Source organism: Convolutriloba macropyga, chromosome 2 (genome assembly GCF_964194025.1).
Source record: "Convolutriloba macropyga chromosome 2, txConMacr16.3, whole genome shotgun sequence".
Classification (NCBI taxonomy): domain Eukaryota; kingdom Metazoa; phylum Xenacoelomorpha; order Acoela; family Convolutidae; genus Convolutriloba; species Convolutriloba macropyga.
This window is the reverse complement of record NC_134469.1, coordinates 59945696-59964874: the sequence shown is the minus strand read 5'-3', so window position 1 is coordinate 59964874 and position 19179 is coordinate 59945696. Positions and strand designations below refer to the sequence as shown.

At 37.1% G+C, this 19179-nt stretch overlaps 1 long non-coding RNA gene across 1 annotated transcript; it reads left to right on the top strand.

The window, feature by feature from the left end:
• Positions 1-2971: 2971 nt before the first annotated feature.
• LOC142335383 (uncharacterized) lies at positions 2972-17361 on the top strand. Its single transcript, XR_012758869.1, has 3 exons — positions 2972-3086; positions 16781-16934; positions 17188-17361. It is a non-coding gene; the product is annotated as an uncharacterized LOC142335383 (long non-coding RNA).
• Positions 17362-19179: the final 1818 nt, after the last annotated feature.

The following is a 19179-nucleotide window of genomic DNA, read 5'->3' as shown; positions in this document are numbered from 1 at the left end:
TAACTTTACTAATTCTATTCTTTTTTGTCTAATAGTAACCAAACCGTTTTATGGGTTGGTCCCATATCTTTTCTGGTGATTTATAAGTTATTTTGTTTAGTTTTAGATTTATCTGACGGTATGTTGAATTTATTAAATTTTTGATGTAATTAATGTTTTTTGTTTTTTTTTTATTTTGCTGTTCGCATTGACTCACTTCCTTAATATTGGCATATGACAGCAATCTAATTCATCAATTTTTACTCCATTGAGTTATTTGCTTTGGAGGCTAACTTTTCGTTCATCCACAATTTTTTAAAAAATTACTTGGGTTTTTTGGGATTCCCAAAATATAATTTTTGCGTTTTTCTATCTGTTCCTCATTTGGTAGACAATTATGCCAAAATTGTGGATGAGCGGGTCGGAACCTTATGTGCCATCGCACATTACCGAGCCTCCTTGTTTTAAGCTATATCCTATATTTTTGTCGGCCGTTTAGAACTGATAAAAGCTCATTTCAAAGTTTTTGAATATTAATTAAGCTCTGCATCAACGCTTTTTTAATCTATAGCTTTCGAACCCAAACCCAAACAGACTGGTCGTCTTGAACAATTAGTTTTTCTTATTTTGTTCTCCGCTTACATAGGAATGATGGTCAATCAGCTTTGTTCTGTAAATATCAGCCACAAAAAACTCATTCTCAAAATGTGCGTCTTTATAGACAAAAAGCAACTCCGCCTAAACTCAAGATTTAGTACACGGCATGCGCCCAGAAAACCAAACAGGTATCAGATACAAGGAGTCTCCAGCGAAGTATTTTTACAAAGTGTCTCCAGCGAAAAGTTTTTGAAGAGATGTAACAAGATTTCTTGCAGAAGAATACAAAAAGTTTTAACACGCAATCAGTAATAACTTGGGGCTCGGTACAATCAGATGGGCGCAAACTGTTTGCAATATGTTCAGACAAGCCTATGATTTTTGTTACAAATGTAAATTTTTAAATATTAGGAAGAAAACTAGCGTTTTCATTATTTTCTAAGTTTTTTTTCAAATAAGAAATTAACATCATTTTTATTCATAGAAAAGAAACATGAGGTACCGGAATGGTCAGCAAATAGTTCCAATATTTAGCCAAATTAAAATTTATGGGCTATTTTGGAGCAACAGTTCCAAAAATAAGCAGTTCTTTGAAAAAAATGCTGTAAATGAAAAAGAAATGAATTGTGTCTAAAAAGTGTCGGAAGTTTGACTCGTTGAAACTTTTTCAAATCTGAACCAAACGTCTTTTAATTAATTAAAAGCTAGAGATATACTTAATTGTTACCAGAGTTCTTATTTGAACTCAAAATGTTGTATTATCTACTTTTTGTCGCAGTTTTTAAAATTTATCTAAGTGGAAGGTGTACGTAGCTTTTTCGTCGAGGAGAACTCGTTTTTATTTTCAGTTGAAGCCCGATAACAAAACTGCGAAGGAAAACTACTTGATACAAGATGAACTCAAGCAAGTAACGAGTTTCTTATTACAAAAACTGACTTCGATTGCCATGAAAATTTCTTAGTTCAACCAAAGTTTCTTGCTTTTGCTGTCCGTCATCACTTCGGGGCTGTGATTTTTTGCGAGATAAAAAGTTCGTCAAATGACATCTCCGAAAACGTCTGAAATCGTTTATTGTTGGAAAAAGTGCTTCAGAAGATTTCAGGCCGAAATGCCATTTGACGAACGTTTCGGCTCTTTGTAAACTCACGGATGTTCAGCTCATACAATTCTGTTTGGAAATTTTTGGAGAGATCTGATCTTATTTACTAATCTTAGCTGCTGTTATAGCTAAATCACTTAGTTTTTCGGCAACTCTAATATGATTAGTTGGTAGACGGAAATTTAACTAGAATTAAATGAGCTGTCCCAGAATAACTTTTCAACTAATTCAATAAGCGCAATTTGACCAGAATCTGCAAATAGTGATATCTGTTCAACACATTAATCTACCCTTGTCTCCCTCCAATGAAATTACTCGGAATCTTCTTGCTCAAAAAATAAAAAAGTAACCGAAATTGGCGCTGAATTTTGTCAAGAAAAGCGACAAAGTGGCTAATTTCGCCCGAACTTTTACAACCCTCCCGGGTCGAGGTTTGGTGGTGAATTTTCGTAAGAAATGCGGTGAAATGCGGTGAAAAAAAAAATAATTTTCACCGCGTATTTCTTACATCTTTTTGCGGTGAATGCGGTGAATCGCGGTGAATTATTTTTTTTCACCGCGTTCTCAGTATTCTTACAAAAAAGAATCGTCCCTACACGGGTTCGCACCTCTGACCTCCTGCATGCCTTCCAATGCTTATTCCACTGCGCCAACTGTCACTTACTTGTTTGTTAATTCTTGTGAATTTAAATCAGATTGAGTAAACTTTGGAAACCATATGCGGTGAATTTTTGAAAGAAATGCGGTGAAAAGCGGTGAATTATTTTTTTTCACCGCATTCACCGCAATCACCGCATTTCTTACGAAAATTCACCGCATTCACCGCATTTCTTACGAAAATTTACCCAAAAACCTCGACCCGGGCTATAACACTTCTCCAAAAGATGAAATTCAAATAAAACTGAAATGAAATCAATCTAAATAATTAATTCTCAGTTTTTAGACCTGGTAAAATCTACCTGCGTTCCCTTTTTCTGCGGGCGTTAAAAGTTTAGGTTTTCAAAATATCTGATTTTTGTTCAGAATGACTGGAGTAAGAGAATGCAGGGCCCATGTTGAGTAATTTTGACTAAAAAAAGATATTGTTTATTTTTTGCCGTTGCCGTGCAAATAGGCATGATCAGAGAAAAACACACCAAAATTCGACGCTCGTTTTAAGTTTTTCTAAAACAATTGCCATTTTTTGCTTTTTAATTCAAAGTCTTTGCTGCAAACCATCCGATTAAGTTTAAAACAGATTTTGTAAAGAGATGGAACTATTTGATCAGTTCTTCTTTTCAAAAGTTATTTGCCGCCATGAATTTAGTCTGATTCAAAATCATTTGTTCTAAAATTGTTTCAGTATTGATTTTGTGCATACTTTTTCAGTTCTTTAAGTCACACAACAGATTTCCAGAGATTGAATGAGAGGTAAGCTTTTGACAAAATTCGGGACAGCAAACAATTTTGACCACAAAGTTTGATAGCTCAGCAGAATATTCCAGATATTCTTGATTGCGGAATTGATATAAAATAAAGAGTTACAAGGGAAAAGAAATTACGGGAACTTCTGGCTTTGCTTCAGAATATTAGTTTTCAACACAATTCATGCATATTTTTGGGCGAAGATTTCATGGTAAATCATTATGTAAAAATCTGGGGGGGGGGGGGGGGGAGGGTGCAAATAATATGCACCCACTAAGCTGGGGGGAGGGCACAAACGGAAAAGAGCAATTGCTTGGAGCACGAACAGCAACTGATGTTTTCTAAAAATGTTACAACTATAGAAATTTGGGAGAATTTAAAAGTAGTTTACTGAAGGACAAAATTGAACGGATGCTAGAAGCAGAGCCCTAGAACAAAATTCTGAAGGCAAAGACAACAAAATATTGGTTGACCACAAATCAGAACTATCTAGTGACAAAGAAATACGGAAGAACAATCCGAAAACGAGCAAGAAAAAGACGCTATGTTATCAGACTCTCGAAAGAAAGCCTTTCAAAATAACGGTTTTGCAAAATCAAGGATTAGACAAACAATTACCTATATTGGAAGATTGTTAATTATCCCAAACAATGGTTTGAAGAAATGAGCTCAGCGTGAGCTCAACAATATCAAAGTTAAAACAGTTTCAGGAACAGGAAGCTCAGTGAAAGAAAAAAGTAGTTTTAGAAAAAGTCAGCGGCAACAAAAAATTCGTGAAACTTTAGCAAACTTAGCTTTTTAAAGGTAAACAAATTTTTAATCTAACAGATAACTTTAAAAGTCCGACAAGTCAACTGAAACGGCAGAATAGCGGCATGACATCACAATTGGATAAATAAAATCAAAACTAAGAAACTGAGAGCCGAAAAGCAAGTAATTACAGAAAAACAACTCAGGGAAGTCTGATTTACAAGTTCAGTGTTATTAACTAGCAAATGCAGAGAATCGTTAAAAACAGCAGTAGAAACAATAGAGGTATTCATAAGAATTAAAAAAGAGGAGATCACAAGAAAAGAGACATGACAGCAGCATTTTCCGTAAAAATCTCAGAAAACAAAGACTTCTCCCCTAATACGCATTCAGAGTAAACGAAATTGTTCAGAGTGTGGTGGCTGAGCTTATTAACTCAACAACCAAATTGACTAGCGCCTCAGGGCCATTTCAAGCAGCAAAGCTAGAATAGCATAACAAGCAAACTTTAATGCTACATTCTATCGAAGTCCTACAGATTTGTTCACTTTGTTTTACAATTATATTTAGTAACTATTATTAGTACTCAATCGCCATACTTGAAGTTAAATTGAAACTTGAACTCGAGCTACGCTATGATTGCCACGTATTCAAATGTTCACAATCACACAAATTGAGCTCAAACGGATTAAGAGATAACCATCTTGTTACGCCAGATTCGATGAATTTTGCAATTTTCTTACTAATTCAGAGAGTGCGGTGCACCGTATAAGGTATCCCGAAACCCAAACTCGGGATACCTTATACGGTGTATTGAGAGAATCTTACGACAAGTGTATTGAGATAATCCTACGACATAGTGATCTACAACCAATCAGAAATGCAACTTTGACATTTACGGCAGTATAAATGGAGTTGCATGGTCAGTTCACCCACCTGTTGTTAACTTAGCCTAATCTAGTTCGAAATTGGTGTTATTAAAACCAATAGAAAGACTTGCTGACATTAAACTTAGAAAATTATCATTTTTGTTCAGTTATAGTTATACTAAGTGTGTCTTTTTGTATAATCTTCGAAGAAGAACGTTGAAATTTTGCATGACTATAGCCAAGTTATAGGGCTACAAATTGTGTGAATTCCGTTTTATAAATTGAGTTATTAACGGGAACTAAACACAAAATTGATTTTTTTGGTCTGAATTATTTTTTTATTCTGAGAGAATTAAGTTTGTTAACGCTGAAACTTTGCATGACTATAGTCAAGTTATTGTGAGACAATTTGTTGGAATTGGTTTTCCTGAATCCGTTTTACAAATTGAGTTATTAACAAAAATTCAACGAAAATTTGATTGTTTTGATTTGAATTGTTTTGTTATTCTGAGAAGAACAATTTTGTTATACTGCAAAGCAGAGAACTTAGTTATTGACACTAATTGAGCAAAAAGTATTGCAACGTAATCTACATTATAGCGGATAGAGCAGATCAAAATAGTTAATGCAAAAACGCATTATCCGAACAGATTTGAAACCGCCGAAACGAACTGAGCGGTGTTAAATTTCCCTTGACTTTGATAGGAGAGCAGCCATTACATTTGGTCCACCGACCCGAACAGTGAAAGGCAAACTGCTGACCAAACTGATAAAGAAAGTGCCGAAAGCACACCCCAGAGAAAAATCAAACAAATCAACAGCAACAGGCCAGCGAGGCGAATAGAAGAGTGCAATACAAAAAAGAATTTGAAGTGCGAACCCTGCTCAAAGGAAAAAAGCAAAGCAAACGCAAACAGCAACGAGGCAATGCAAGCAAAAGCAGCAGAGAAGATTTTCAATCAACAGCTCACAGATACGGCAAGAAGCTTCAAGAGTTAGCGTAAGAAGTTAACACTAAAACGCCGATTGGCTTCAAAATAATTGAAGAATCAGATCGAACCAACAAACTAAAGGTACTCTACTTACAGACTCTTCACCTGCTAGAGCAAGAAATACCCGAGCAACTGAAGAGTCAAAACAAGCTTGCACCCTTCTCAACGATTTTCGGTGAATTACATCTGAAGGAAACAAGGAAGTGCAAAGCATGTTTGGACTATCATTGTCTTGTATATATAACCAAAGGCAGGCAACCAGCAAAAATTCAGAGCAAAGCAACGCAACTCAAGCAAATAAAGATAGTGAGAGTAACAACAATTACCCCATGGACAACCTGGTTGCTCAGACAGTGCAAAATGGAGCAACGGCAAGCAGCCATGAGACGGAGAATGTTTCGGAAACATCTTTAGTAAAGCAAAGGATGAAAAAATTCGATATCAAATTCAAAACCAGAATGCGACAAGAACACGAAAGATTTAAGCAGAAGAGGCTAGAGCTGGAAATGCAAACGAAAGAACTGGAAACCAAGCATCAACTACTGGAGGAAGAGCGTGAGCTAGAGCGCAAAGTGAAGAGAACAGCCTTAGAGAACGATGATCTCCGTTTCCAATCAACTAGTGCTCGAGACAAATCACGCTTAACTGGACCCAAAAGAATAGAGACGCCTCAGACTGGGACAGTAGGATCGACCACCATCTAACACCGGATCGGTCAACATTTTGCTTTGAAGCAACCCCCGAAGTGAACAGCTATAGTCACTTCTCACGATATCGCTGTTCACGCGACCGTTCCTCAATTGTCGAAGACCAAGAGGTTTCCCAAGAGTTTGTCTACGATACAACACCGGTTACTCAGGTAGCAGTATTCTACCAAAACTGAAGTTGAACAAAATCGACGGAAACCCCTCGGATGGCCGGATTGGTCTGGTATGTTCATTGGATCAACAGTGGATCAACGCCCACCAATACCAGACTGAGAGATGATGAGCCGTCTGAACAATTTACTGACAGGCAAGGCAAGGTCAGCAACCTCTGGGATGGGCTATTTAGGACAGTTCTATGGTTCTGCATACTGGAGAGGAAGTTTGCACGGCCTCATGTGATTATTGATGCAAAACAGGAGAGTATTCGCAAAGCAAGTCAGGTGAAACCTCACAACTCAACAGGTCACATCAGTTTCTCAGTTATTGTTTCACAGTATGAGATTGTGCTCAAAGAGTACAAGCAGATTGGTGATCTGCAATCAAGCTCGCCACTGTATATGGCAGTAGATAAACTACCTCAGGTTCACAAAGAGAAGTTGTGGTTCTATGTTTAAGATAAAGATGAAGATTGGCTTGATCTGATTATGTTTGAAAAATGGCTATCTAGGATGGCATTTGTGCAATGGGGGGTTTTCAGCTTTCAAGGGAGAGCAAAGAGAAGAAGACCGAAGAAGCACAAATAGAGACAAACGGTTCTCAAAAACATCGATTTTCAGTTCTTGTTTGAACGTGAAAGAAACGAAGCAAATGTAAAGTGATCACTGTCCGCTAGCCGATGGCATTCACAAATATTGGAACTGTCCACTATTCAGGAAAGTGAGTGTGAATGATTGGTACGCAGCAGTAAGGATACAACGCTTAGGTTACGGATGTCTAGGCAAAGGAATTGCAATCAAAGATTGTAATGCCAATTTGTGCGGCATCAATGGATGCATCAAGAAGCACAACAGACTGCTACACTCAGAAAACCAAGTGGACGAGGGCAGTCACGCAATCAACTAAGCGCAGTAGCATTAAACCAGAGTAAAGAGTTTTTTCATATACAGACCGGTGGCAACAGGCTGAATACATATCCTTTCCTCGATATTGGATCAACGGTTTCATTGAGCGATTAAAATGTACAAGAGGAGTTACAAGTCCAAGGCAGTGATTTGACGCTCAACATAGATGGCAAACACAGGAACAAAGGATCTGAAGACAGAAAATGTTCCTCTCAAAATAAGGGACTACCTTCAAAGGTGGTTTCAGTCGAAGAGTCTGCCCACCCCTCAATCTCTTTGGGAATCAAAACTACAACTACAACAGGCTAAAGCAAAGCTTTAATCACTTGAGTTTTCTACCCGAAAAAAGTTTCAACTTGATGGAAGTTGGCATCATCCTTGGTCAAGATTCTTTTGAGTTACAATGCTCATTGACTTTAAGATAGGAACACGAAATGAACCTTTAGCAGTTCTAACAGAGCTAGGAGGGGTAGTCAGTAGACCCATGACGGGCAAAAGAAGACAAAATGCCTTTCATTTTGCCTTCACAGAAGACCTGAAAGTGGCTGAGAATATCCAAACTTGGTGGGACATAGAAACCTATGCTTCCAAAATCAACGTCGTCGGTCAGTCAAAGAAGGGACTGCAGGCACAAAGGATGCTAGAGAGTACGATGAAGTTCACAGGCGAGTGGTACGAAGTGGAGTAAACCAGAGCCAAACCTACCGAACAACTACAGCTCAGCCTTGGGTCAGCTTTACTCACTGGAGCGAAGATTCCAGAAGGATCCAAATCTGAAGAGTTTATACCAACAGTCAATAGATACAGATGTAGAAAAGGGATTCGTAAAGATATTGGACGAGTCCAAAGAGAAAGGCAAAATCGGGAAGGAATGTTATTCGCCACACCATCCAGTGCTAAACCCGAACAAGCCTGGCAAAGTAAGACGGGTTGGCAATGCTGCATCAAAGCATAAAGAGGTATGCCTAAATATTAAGCTACTAGCCGGATCTGATCTGCTACATGGGTTGATTGGAACAATATTCAGATTCCGTGAAGGACCAACAGCCCTAACAGCTGACATCGAATCGTTGTTTCTACAAGTACAAGTTCCCGAACAGGTTAGAAGTTACTTTAGGTTCTTATGGTGCCCAAGGACTAATAAACCTGTTCAGATATACGAATATCAGCGTCATGTATCTGGAGCTAAGAGTTCTCCAACTTGTGCAAACTATGTTTTCAAGCGAGTGGGACTGGACAACGAAGAAGTGTATCCAATTGCAGCAAAGGCAATACAAAAAAACGCCTACATGGACGATTTCATCAAATCGGTGGAAACACCTAAAGAAGCAATTGAGGACTTCAATCAACTGAAACCTCTTCTCTCTCAAAAGGGATTTGAATTGAAGAAGTGGATAAGCAACAACCGAAGCAATCCCAGAAGATTTGAAGTCAATCAGCAACACGAAACAAGTCGAAGTGGAACCCAATACGGAGGAATCTTCAGGGCTAGGACTACAATGAACCGTTACATATGACAGTCTTCAAATGTGGAGAGAAACGAATAAGGAAGTTAAAGCACTCATAAACCAAAGGAAGATTCTGCAACTCGTATCTTCAGTACTCGACCCGATCGAATTGTTTGCTCCGTTCAGTTTTTACATGGGAAGACTTCTGCGAGGCAACCGGACTTAGAATGGACAACATTGGGACAACGATGTGGAACCTGTTGAAGAATCGGAATTCCTAGGATAGAGAGAACAACTTCAAATTGTGGCTGAAGCGAGCATTGATAGAAGATTCATCAACAAAGAGAGGAATAAAACAGAACTTCATGTGTTCGCTGACGCATCTGTAGACACGATATGTACATTGTACTATCTACGTTCACAACCAAAAGCATACACAGCTGCTTTAGCATTTGTTATTGGAGAATGCAGACTGGCATCGATGAGGCAACTTTCAATATCCCGACTGGAATTTCAAGCGGCAGTTATGGTAGTGAGATTGAAGGAACAGATAGTCAAGGAACACGAAATGGCGATAAACAGTTGCAGTTTTTGGTCACACTCAACTACAGTATTGCAGTGGATAAAAAGTTCCCATCGTAAGCAACAACTGTTTGTGGCCAGTCGAGTAGCTGAGATACTACAAAAACTGATGTTTCACAGTGGAAGCATGTGAGCGGTATCAACAACCTAGCCGACATTGGCACTAGAACGATCAATATTGAGGAACTTAGGAGAAATGAGTGGCTCAGTGGCCGGCCTGTTTGAGGCAACCAGAAAATGAATGGCCAGAGCAAGTGAACCTAATATTTGCCTTAGGTAAAGAGAATATAAACTAATCAGTCTTCATGGTAAAAGCTCAAGAGAAGAAAGCTGTTATCCAGTGGAAACGATTCAGTAAATTTAATAGAGGTAAAGAGATGAATTCTCTGAAAGCTAAAAAAGAAATTCCAAAAAGCTGCGAAATGCTACAGTTCTCTCCGTTCCTAGACGAAGAAGTACTAATTCGCCCGAAAAGAAGAATAGGCAAAAGTCAATTGGACTTCAATGTAAAGCACGAAACACTGGAAACGTCACGCTGTTGAATTATTCTTGCAAAACTAGCACAAGGAAAATCAACACGAGGGCACTAAACTTGTAGGAAGCATTTTTCTGCAGAAGATGTGAATCCCAGTTATACGAAACTCCTTAAGATCAGTTAAGATAAAGTGCGTTATCTGCAGAAAAAGCAGAGCACAAACAAAAGCACCAGTAATGGCCAATCTACCCGGAGAGCGGTTAGATGCTTCAACTGCCTTTACAAATGTTTGAGTCGACGGCTTTGGCCCGTTCCTTGATAGTTGTCTGGTGATCTCAATGCAATTATGAGATTTTTTTGCACAAAGAGGCAAACCAAGTACAATCATCAGCGACAAAGAGACAAACTTTGTTGGAGATGAATGAGAGTTTGCAGAGTACGTTGCGGCATGGATCAAAAAAGGAATCGAAGATCATCTAATTCAACGGGGAATCAGATGGAAGTTCAACTCGCCCACAGCACCTCACTTTGGTGGAGTATGAGAACGGTTGATGAGCAGCCGCAAAAAAGCAATGTATGCAGTGTTGAGAAACAGATCAGTCACAGAGACGTTTTTTCAACTACGATGTATATCGTAGAGCAGACATTGAACGCAACACCTCTGAATCCAGTCAGTTCATATGTTAAGGACTCAGAAGTATGGACCCCCAATCACTTCTTGCTTGGCAACTTTTTGCTCGTAAAAAATTATCACAAGAGCACAAAAACAGGAATGATACTTGGACAAGCATCTGCCGAAAAATAACCTGCGTCCAAATACTCCCGAGGACTGTAGTCAAATGCTTAAGAAATTGTGTCACATCAAACACAAATGTAACTCCATTTTTTATGTGATCTTGAGAGATTCGTGATCCCATCCTCTATTTTCATCAATCTGCTTTTTGCGTAATCCATCGCATTCCAAAATTGCAGTAGTTATACAATATCATAAAACAAATAGGACGGCTAATATTAGCTTTCTTTTTCCATTCAAAAATTTTATAATTTCAATAACTCAAAAATCATTAGTTTGACTTTAAAAACTGGAGTTGAATGAAAAGTTCAGCATGTTTCCTAAATTAATTATTTTATTCCCCGGAGACTCTCCAGAGGAAATGGTTCGTTTGTTTACACTCAATTTTTTCATAGAGCTGCACACTGATTATTTACTTCATTACTTTTGTTGTAAACAGTTGGGTTCGGAATCACAAAACAAGGTCTAGTACTGTATTTTAAGTACGCGCGACTCATGGGACGGATTTAAGAACAATGTCTAGTACTGTGTTTTTAAGAACAAGTTCTAGTACGGATTTAAAAACAAGGTCTAGTACTGTGTTTTAAGAACGCGCGACTCATGGGACGGAGCAGAGTTTATCAACTCTGCTCGATCTATGGGACGGATTTCGTGAAGAATGTCTGCCCACTCTGAACAATTGGCAAAAATGGCTATCAAAAACGAACGAAACTCTTAAAGAAGGCAATCTCGTTTGGTTGTTAGAAGACAGAAATAGGCATGGGTATTACAATCTAGCTCGAGTTCGGAGATAATCGATGGTTCTGACGGTGTGATTCGATCAGCGATAGTTCGAATAAACGACGGAGTGCACTAGAGACCAGTAGTGAATCTCGCCCCAGTACTACCTGGAACAGATGTCTTCGCGACAGAAAACAGGGCCGGCGATGTGGTGGCCGAGCTTATTAATTCAACAACCGAACTGAATAGCGAGTAAAAACCATTTCAAGCAGCAAAGCAAGAATAGCATGACAATCGAAGTTCAATTCTACATTCTGTCGAAGCCATACAAATTTCATCAAGTTCAGCTTTAATTTTTAAAAACTATTATTAGTACGCAGTTGTCATACATGAAGTTAAACTGAAACTCAAACTCGAACTACCTTATTAATGTCAAGTATTCGAATGTTCACACTATTACACAAATTCAGCTCAAACCGAGTGGGAGACACCCACCTTGTTATGCCAGATTCGATGAATTTTGCAATTTTCCTACTAACTCAGAGAGTGTGGGGCACCGTATAAGGTATCCCGAAACCCAAACTCAGTGTATTGAGAGAATCTCACGACATAGTGATCTACAACCAATCAGAGAAGCAATTTTTACCTTTACGACAGCATAAATAGAGTTGTATAGTTAGTTCCTCTTCCTGTTGTTAACGAAGACTACTCTAGCTCGAAATTGGTGTTATTGAAACCAACAGAGAGAATTGATAACATTAAACTTAGAAAATTTTTATTGTTGTTCAGTTATAGTTACATTAAGTGTGTCTTTTTCTATAATCTTTGAAACAGAACGCTGAAACTTTGCATGACCATAGGCAAATTATAGCGCTACAATTTGTAAGAATTAGATTTCCTATATCAGTTTTATAAATTGAATTATTAACAACGATTCAACGAAAATTTGATTTTTTGTGCCGAATTGTTTTGTTATTCTGAGAGAAAGAAGTTTGTTATACAACAAAACTGAGCAGTTAGTTATTGTGACTAATTGAGCAACAAGTATTGCAACGGTAATCTACAGTATAGCGGATAGTGCAGATCAAAAAAGTTTATGCAAAAACACATTATCCGAACAGATTTGAAACCGCTGAAACGAACTGGATGGTGTAAAGTTTCCCTTGACTTTGTTAGGAGAACGGCCGTTACTCAGAGATTGACACGTCTCTGACCAATTATAATGATTAGAGGAACTATCAAAGATACTTTAGATGTATCAATGATTTCCACGCATGGCCAAATATGGCAAAAAAATTGAACAATTTTAGACATAAACACACTGGCCTCAAAGGATAATATTTTATGAGTACTATGTTTTTCTGAAACCCAACATTTCACTGACTTTTAGCAAAATATGAGAAGATCAGAATTTGTAAGATACACTGCATAATTAAAAAAAAGTCACATCAAATTATTCACAAAAAGAACCACAGTTTGCCAAGATGTCTCATCAGCGGGAAAAGGATATCACAAGAACACAAAAACAGAAATGATACTCGGACAAATATACTCAGAAAAATAACTTGCGTCCAAATACTCCCGAGTAATTTTGCTTAAGTAGGACTGTAGTCAGATGCTTAAGAAATTGTGTCACATCAAACGCAAATGTAACTCCATTTTTATGTGACCTTGAGAGATTCGTTATCCGATCCTCTAACTCCATCTATCTGTTTTTTGCGTAAACCATCGCATTCCAAAATTGCAGTAGTTATACAATATCATAAACCAAATAGGACAGCTAATATTAGCTTTCTTTTTCCATTCAAAAATTTACTAATTTCAATAACTCAAAAATCATTAGTTTGACTTTAAAAACTGGAGTTGAATGAAAAATTCAGCATGTTTCTTGAATTAATTATTTTATTCCTCGGAGACTCTCCAGAGGAAATTGTTTGTTTGTTTACATGGCCTGTCTTGCATTAGTTATATTTTAAATTTGTTTTAAAAATTTTATGAGTTATTTCAATTCATTTTTTTCACAGAGCTGCAGACTGGTTTTTTACTTAATTAATTTTTTAACAGTTGGGGGAGGAATTCACAAAACAAGGTCTAATAATGTGTTTTAAGAACGCGCGGGCTATCAACTTATAGTCAAACCTTCGAGCATTTAAAGTCAACTGTGCTCGACATATGGGACAGATTTTGTAAAGAAAGTCTGCCAGCTCTGAACAATTGGCAAAAATGGCGATCAAAGACGAACGAAAACCTTAAAAGAGGCGATCCCGTTCGGTTGTTAGAAGACAGAAATAAGCATGGATATTACAATCTAGATCGAGTTATGGAGACCATCGATGGGTCTGACGGTGTGATTAGATCAGCGATAGTTCGAATAAACGACGGAGTGTACAAGAGACCAGTACTGAATCTTGCCCCAGTACTACCTGGAACAGATGTCTTCGCGATGGAAAATAGTGCCGGCGATGTGTAGGCCGAGCTTATTAATTCAACAACTGAACTGAATAGCGAGTAAAAACCATTTCAAGCAGCAAAGCAAGAATAGCATGAAAAGCGAAATTCATTTCTACATTCTGTTGAAGCCATACGGATTTTTTCACTTATTTCAGCATTAATGTTAGTAACTATTTTTAGTACGCAATTGTCATAAATGAAATTAAACTGAAATTCAAACTCGAACTACGCTATTAACGTCAAGTATTCAAATGTTCACAATCACACAAATTGAGCTCAAACGGAGTAAGAGATACCCATCCTGTTATGCCAGATTCGATGAATTTTGCAATTTTCCTTTTAACTCAGAGAGTGCGGGGCACCGTACAACGTATCCCGAAACCCAAACTCAGTGTATTGAGAGAATTTTACGACATATTGATCTACAACCAATCAGAAGAGCAATTTTTACCTTTACAACAGCATAAATAGAGTTGTATAGTTAGTTCCTTTTCCTGTGGTTAACGAAGACTTCTCTAGCTCGAAATTGGTGTAATTGAAACCAACAGAGAGAATTGATAACATTAAACTTAGAAAATTTTTATTGTTGTTCAGTTATAGTTACATTAAGTGTGTCTTTTTCTATAATCTTTGAAACTGAACGCTGAAACTTTGCATGACCATAGCCAAATTATAGTGCTACAATATGTTAGAATTAGATTTCCTAAATCCGTTTTATAAATTGAATGATTAACAACGATTCAACGGAAATTTGATTTTTTGTGCCGAATTGTTTTGTTATTCTGAGAGAAACAAGTTTGTTATACAGCAAAGCTGAGCAGTTAGTTATTGTGACTAATTGAGCAACAAGTATTGCAACGGTAATCTACAGTATAGCGGATAGTGCAGATCAAAAAAATTTATGCAAAAACACATTATCCGAACAGATTTGAAACCGCTGAAACGAACTGGATGGTGTAAAGTTTCCCTTGACTTTGTTAGGAGAGCGGCCGTTACTCAGAGATTGACACGTCTCTGGCCAATTATAATGATTAGAGGAATTATCAAAGATACTTTAGATGTATCAATGATTTCCACGCATGGCCAAATATGGCAAAAAAATAAACAATTATAGACATAAACACACTGGCCTCAAAGGATAATATTTTATGAGTACTAAGTTTTTCTGAAACCCAACGTTACACTGATGGTTAGCAGAATATGAGAAGATCAGAATAGGCAAGATACACAGCATCATTAGAAAAGTCACATTAAAGTTTTCACAAAAAAGCCACAGTTTACTAAGATATCTCCTCAGCGGAAAAAATATCACATGAACACAAAAGCAAAAATGATACTCGGACAAACATCCCCAGAAAAATAACTTGAGTCCAAATACTCCCGAGTACTTTTGCTTAAGTAGGACTGTAGTCAGATGCTTAAGAAATTGTGTCACAACAAACACAAATGTAACTCCATTTTTTTATGTGACCGTGAGAGATTCGTTATCCCATCCTCTGACTCCATCTATCTGTTTTTTTGCGTAAATCATCTCATACCAAAATTGCAGTAGTTATACAATATCATAAACCAACTAGTACGGCTCATATTAGCTCTCTTCTTCCATTCAAAACATTACTTATTTCAATAACTCAAAAAATCATTAGTTTGATTTTAAAACCTGGAGTTGAATGAAAAATTCAGCATGTTTCTTAAATTAATTATTTTATTCCTCGGAGACTCTTCAGAGGAAATTGTTTGTTTGTTTACATGGCCTGTCTTGTTTTAGTTATATTTTAAATTTGTTTAAAAAATTTTATGAGTTATTTCAATTCATTTTTTTCATAGAGCTGCACACTGATTTTTTACTTAATTAATTTTGTAAACAGTTGGGTGAGGAATTCACAAAACAAGGTCTAGTAATGTGTTTTAAGAACGCGCGTGCTATCAGTTTATAGTCAAACCTTCGAGCATTTAAAGTCAACTGTGCTCGACCTATGGGACGGATTTCGTGAAGAATGTTTGCCAACTCTGAACAATCTAAACCGACCCAACTGCTGTTTTTGATGAGGCGCTCAAGTGCGTTCCGGTCAGGCTGAAGTGGATTTGATTCCGTCTCTGCTAAGAATATATGGTGTTTTTCATATTACTAGAGCAAGTAATAACTCAATCAAAAGTTAATTCAATTTGAGATCTAAGAGTGGGCAGGAAATGGACTAAGCTTTAGAGAGCGGCCAGATGTCATCGGGTGCATTAGTCATCTTAGTGGTATTATGAATTCTGCATGCAGAGTTCTCAACTATCGGAACTGGGTAACAGAATTACAAGAGCGACAGGTTGAAATATTTAATATATTTTTTTGCCTTGTGTTTTACCTTTTAGGATTTAATTAAAATTTATGTTATTTAAAACTTTGATTTTATGAAAGTCTTTTGACTACAAACTTTTGAAGACGCCGTATCGAGAAGTTGTAAAGTTATAACTTTTCGAATTATCGGTATTAATTTCAGCGGTACTATTTAACATGTGGCCAAAGGGTCAATTATATATAATCATGCAAAAGCCAGCTATCTTGCAAGATCTTGAAATAAGCTTGCAAAATTGTGGCTTGGTTTTGTATAATCTTGCTAGATCGAGCAGGATAACTGCCGAGTTTTGTTAGTTAATTAGTGTTCAAATATATAAAAATTGTAACAGCTTTTATAACTCAGTAATGTGAAATTCAACAGCCTGTTACTGTAACATTAAATTAACTGATAGGTTTCATAGCATTTTTTTCAAAGAAACGAAGTTTGTTCAAAAGTATTTAGAGTTTTCTTAGAAGCTGCAGATAGATACAGCAGATAGGTTCTTTTAAATGACATTAACTTTAGTTTGGAGAAGTGAAGTCGAAGTGAAGTTTCCAAAGAGCAATCTTCATTTATTATCAACAGAGCAGTTTAAGAAGACAAACAGTTCCGCTGAAGAGAATCACATTAACAATTCACCTTCTGGTGTTCTTGTCATCGCAGTCTTCAGCTATCCCAGGTCTAGACTCTGACTTATCAAATTGCAATTCTTTCACCAAAATGATGTAAGAAAATTGCGGTTTACGGTGGGTGGGTGTTAGTCAATATTGTGACTATTAAGTACCCGGTTTAGCAACTAATTAAAATCGAGCGGAAAAATTTTCTTGATTCGAATTTAATTTTTTTTTCATAAACTTTGTGGAGTAGAGCATCCACTTTTGGTCAAGCATGGATGACTTTTCCATAAGTTGAGGTCTAACCCTGGATAACAGTGTCCCTGAAGTACTATGGCGACCTTTGAGGCAGTGGACATTACTGTGTTGGTATTTGCTGGTGTGTACGTCGTCTGTGCCTGGCTCTCAGTTGCCCTCTACCAAAAGAAGCTTAAAAAGCATAAAGAGGATCTCTTCAGAAACATGGAGAACGACAAGCCAGAAGACGATGACCCAGGTAATTCAAAAAAAATTTTGTGTCTGTTGATTTGACCTTAGAAAATGTTCAATTTAGTGGATTTGAAGAACAAAAGGTAACAAGATTTTGGAACTATGCTTGTTTCCTTTTCCGAAACAAAATTCAAGTCTTGATCAGTACTTCTCCAGTGATATACACGTCTTGAATTGACAAATTAGTACTGATCACGTCTTATCTCAAATCTCAAGAGTTGTGAAGTCATGTCAAGACTTGACTCAAAATTTTCCAAGTCTTGGCGAAGACTTGACTTTGACTTGACAAGCATAGAGCAATGCATTGCAAGTGGCGGCCTTCTTCTTTCGTTACAGAACGAAAGCAAGCTAACAATAAAAACTGTGCTCAATACTTAACCCAAGACTTGTCAAGTCTTCCCACAATGGTGCCACAACTTCATAAAAAAAGTTTTTTTTTGATAAATTGGGTATTGGTTTAGCATTAATTAGGTATCATATGAAATCTGGTTTTAGGTTTTTCTAATTTTAACATGCGAACAGCAACTTTATTACACCTTGATAGGATACATAATAAATCTTGGTAAATCCTGCCAAAATCTTGACATGGTACTCACCTTAAAAATATCGAGATTTGTGAGTATTTGCATGGATGTCAAGGAACAAGGTTTTGGAATGATAACAGAAAAGATTAACCATGATATGGCAAGATATTAATTTGTAAAAACTAAGAAGCAGGATTAATCAAGATTTAGCAGGAATTCATATGATTAAGCACGAATTAACAACTTTTAGCAGGAATTGTCAGAAAATCAGCTTCCGTTAGTTTATAAGGAAAGTTTTTGAACTTGACCAGGAAAACGACAAACCAGAAGTCAATAACCCATGTAGTTCGAAGAAAACTTTTAATTTGCATCTGTTCATTTGACCTTACAAAACGTTCATAAGATTTGCAGAACGGATGGGAACAGATTTTTCAGAACTATTTCCGTTTCCTGTGTGAACAAAACGTGTTTTCCTTTGTGTGCATTAGCCATGATTATAGTTCGTGGTCGAACAGGTGAGACAATCCTTTCAATTTTTTACGATTAAGAATTATGCAGCGCCACAGTCTGCAGGGGAAAGGAAACAGTTCAAACTGTTCAATTCCCTGCATTTTAATTTTCTTTCGTACTGTCCAAAATTTTGTTTGGTGTCAATCTTTTTAAAACTAAAAGCTACGAAGAAATGTTTTGCTCTGCTTGTCAAATTTTCCATTTTTGCGCCTGAACCTTGACGGGATGGCTTTGTGCAATCTTGCACTTTTGGTAAAAGAATGGTTCTTTGAAGTTGGAGGCGAAAATTGTAAGAACTCTTGTCATGCCACTGTAAGAGCCATGACATTACAAGTGATAGGAAACCCCTTTAAGTAGGATTTAGCACAATTTCAAATGGTTTAAAACAAATTGTTAAAATTTATCAAGATTCTTCAAGAGCTGTCGCAAAATTAAGCTCCTCTTTTTTATTAACCAACAATTAAGGCTTCTGTTTCCGATATAATGAAACTCTAAAGAGGATGCGAGTTGGATTTGCGTTGGCACCACGTCTAAAGAGTAGCAAGAACCACCAGATAGCAAAAGATGACATTTGAGACTTAGAAAATTTGGAATTTGAGGACACTCAAAAATAACGAAGATTGGAACTGTTTACAAGTTGCCACTCCATAGTAGTCAATCCCCCGATTTCGGGAAAGGAATTTTCTAACAGTCGGCTGGTTAGCATTAAAATCATAGCACGTGATTAGGTTAACCTCTAAAATATTCTTGGACACAAAAAACGCTATTGCGTCATACTTAATTGTGT